Genomic DNA, 4,188 nt, shown 5'->3' on the forward strand with positions numbered 1-4,188 from the left:
TATGCCACGTGTATGGGTTTTTATATCAGGTTGGGTCGTTCTATTTCGGGTAAATCCCTCACGTTTACTCTGTTTATCTAATGATGCCCCTTCTGGACCACTTACATATGATTATGTAATAAGAAGGATACATTATGTTGGTACTCGGTTGAGTAAGGTAGCGGGTGCCCGTCGCGGCCCATCGGTTTGGGTCTTGATAATTATCCATACTCAGGGTAGTGTTTAGGCTATTATATGACTTGAATCGATTGCTAGGCTTCATGTTATCATACTTCTTATGTTGTATTCCCTTCGTGAGCAATTTGGAATCATGTTAGAGATTTTTTGTTGATTGATCTCCTATTCGAACGTGTTAGTTGCTATTCTTGTGGCGTAATCACCTGATTAGAACTATGGTAGCACACTTTGCACATTCCTATACTATAGCATGTCACTTATATCAGTCCATGAGTATGTAAGTTGATATACATTATTGATGTATATGTATCTTTCTATGTGCTTTATGTGTGATATGGACTGGTTTTATAGCATGTAAGTTGTCTTTGCGAACCTGAGTTATGTTAGCATGTGAGTTATCCATGCAGTAAGCGGATAAGGATCCACCCCCCTAGGGTCACCCTCTCATGTTTCTCTCTTGATAGTGTACACGCAATAAGAGGAAAACTGGCCATTGTGTGTTTTGGTTATTTAATTTTTCTTGACTTGCAATTTCCTTGGATGTATACATGTTTTATTCACATATCTTCTCTATATGCTAGATCAGGAATGTATACATGCCTTACGTTTGCATATCTTCTCTGTATGTTGGATCTTTAACTGAAATAGAGCATGTTCGCTTTTTTGTGCACCAAGGAGGCTCACTCTGATTTATAACTTGGTGATGTTATTGCTATATACTTATGAGATTTATGAAATGTACGAGTTATTAGAAAGTATTATTAATAATTCTTGTCTTTATTACCTCACCAGGGTTAGTTATGATACTTGTTGAGTACATGGGGTCGGTTGTACTCTTACTACACTCTACACTTAATTGTGCAAATCCAGGTGTTGGCCCGCACCATGGGTGGTTGTGTTTTGTTGCAAATAGTTGCAAATAGACGACGTAGAGCTAAATTTCAACCGCAGACCTTGGAAACTCTTTTCAAATGGACTTTGTGCTAGGCTTACCACGAACCTTGAGGAAACATGATGATGTATGGGTTATTGTGGTCCAGTTGACTAAGTCCACACACTTTATTCTGGTGATGACATCCTATTCTTCAGAGCGGTTGGCTCAGATTTACATCTGGGAGATTATCCGCCTAAAGCGTGTACCCATTTTCATTATTTATTACTGGGGCATGAAGTTCACATCACATTTTTGAAGAGATATGCAGCGTGTGTTGGACACGCAGGTTGAGCTGAGTAACGTGTTTCATCCTTAGACGGACACATAATTTGAGCGTACTTTCAAATATTGGAGGATATATTGTGAGCATGCTCTATGGATTTCAAGGCTCAGTTGTACCAGTTCTTACATCTAGCGGAGTTTGCCTACAAAAACAGTTATCAGTCCAGTATCCAGATGGCTCCGTACGAGGCCTTATATGGGGAGGCAATGTCGTTCTCCGGTTGGTTAGTTTGAGCCCAGTGAGGCTAATTGTTGGGCAGAGATTTAATCTATGATGCTTTGGAAAAGGTTAAGGTGATTCAAGAGCGACTTTGTATAGCTTAGTCCCGACAATGTACAACCAGTCCCGGCAAAAGAGCTACGCGGACCAGAAGTTTCGAGATGTGGCTTACATGGAAGGTGAGAAGGTTCTTCTTTGAATGTCACCTATGAAGGGCATGATGTGATTTGTGAAGAAGTGAAAGTTGAGACCGAGGTTTATTGGCCCGTTTTAAATCTTACAGAGAGCTAGATAGGTTGCTTATAGGCTTGCATTGCCTCCTAGCCTACCAGTGGTTCATCTGGTATTTCACGTTTCTATGCTTCGCAAGAACATGAGGATAGGTCATATGTTTTTTACTTTAGCACGGTGCATCTTGATGAGAATATCGCCTACGAGAAAGAGCCGGTGACTATTTTAGACTGGGAGGTTCGAAAGTTGAGATCTAAGACTTTTCTTTATGTGAACGTGAAATACATTTTGCTTGCCATCCATAACACTCTACGATATAGCGGCTTACTCCTCGCGATCACAAAGGAGAAAACCAGACATCAGATATCAGCTATGCCAAACATGAATAAATGGTCTGAAACTCATCCAAAATACACCCGAGGCATACGAGACCCTATCCAATCACTTAAACCAATCCCAAAATATATCATGAACCTACTCGAGGCCTCAAATCACACAAAACAACAACAAAATCACGAATCCCCCTAATTCCAGCCTAATGAACTTCCAACTTCCAAAACTCATGCCGAAACACATCAAGCCAACCCGGAATGACCCCTATTTTTTGCATGCAAGTCCCAAATAACATAAAAGACCTATTCCAACTCCCGGAACTAAAATCTGATCCCGATATCGACAAAGTCAATTCTCAGTCAAACCTATCAACCTTCCAAACCTTCAACTTTCCAACTTTCACCAAAAAGAACCAAACCAACCTACAAATCTCCAAATGCAAATCCGGACATAAGGCTATGTCCATAATAACCATATAAAGCTATTTGAATCATCAAAACACCATTCCAGAGTTGTCTACACAAAAGTCAAACTCCAGTAACTCTTTCAACTTAAGCTCCAAAATTTGAGACTATGTTTCCCAATTCACTCCAGGACCTTCCCGAAACCAAACCAACCATCCCCGAAAGTCACATAACCGCAAATGAACATAGAAGAGGAAATAGATAGGGGAACGAGGTTGCAATATACAAAACGACCAGTCGGGTCGTTACATTCTCCCCGTCTTAAATAAACGTTCATCCTCGAATGGGTCTAAAATCAAACCTGGAGTCTCACAAAGGTGAGGTTATCTGATAAGCATATCCTCCTCGGTTCCCATGTAGCCTCCCCTATCTGCAAACCTCTCCATTGCACCTTCACTGACGTTATATTCATTACCCTCAGCTTTCGAACCTACCGATCCAAAATGGTCACCATCTCCACATCATAAGTCAAATCCCCATATAATTACACCGTGATAGAGTCCAAAACATGTGGCAGATCACCATAAAACTTTGGAACATAGAAACAAAATATACTGGGTGAACACCCGATAGACTAGGTGGCAAGGCAAGTCTGTAGGCCACCTCTCCAACTCTCTCAATAACCTCAAAAGGGGCAATATATCTTGGACTCGACTTCCCCTTCTTCCCGAATCTCATCACACCCTTCATGGGAAATACTCTGAGCAGAACCTTCTGACCCACCATATATGCAACATCATGAACTTTTTGGTCTGCATAACTCTTCTACTTGGACAGTGTTGTATGAATCTGCTCCTGAATCACCTTCACCATCTCTAAGGAATCTCAGGCCAAGTCAGTGCCAAACAGTTTAGACTCCTTAGGCTAAAACCAACCAATCCGAGAACAACATCTCCTCCAATATAAGGACTCATAAGGAGCCATTTGGATACTCGATCAAAAGTTATTGTTGTAGGAAAGCTCTACTAATGGAAGAAACAAATCCCATGAAGCTCCAAAATCGATAACAGAGGCATGTAACATGTCCTCCAATATCTGAATAGTGCGCTTGGACTACCCGTTCATTTAGGGATGAAATGTTGTACTCATCTCTACCCGTGTGCCCAACTCTCGCTGCACGGCTCTCCAAAGATGCAATATGAACAGAGTGCCTCAATCTGAAATGATAGACACAGATACATCATGACGTAAAACAATCTCACGAATGTAAATCTGAGCCAACCACTCTGAAGAATAAGAAGTCATCACCGGAATGAAGTGTATGGACTTAGTCAATCGGTCCATACTAACCTAGACTGCATCATATTTCTTCAAGGTTCGTGGTAAGCCTACCACAAAATCCATAGCGATGCGCTCCCACTTCCACTCTGGTATCTCCAATCTTTGAGTCAACCATCCCAGTTTCTGATGCTTATACTTCACCTGTTAGCAATTCAAACACCGAGATATATAATTAACAATATCTTTCTGTTAGCATTATCCTCCACGAATAGTATTGTTTCATGTCACGGTACAACTTTGTGACACCTGGTTGAATGGAATAGCGC

The sequence above is a fragment of the Nicotiana tomentosiformis genome, chromosome 2 (assembly GCF_000390325.3).
Source record: "Nicotiana tomentosiformis chromosome 2, ASM39032v3, whole genome shotgun sequence".
NCBI lineage: Eukaryota > Viridiplantae > Streptophyta > Magnoliopsida > Solanales > Solanaceae > Nicotiana > Nicotiana tomentosiformis.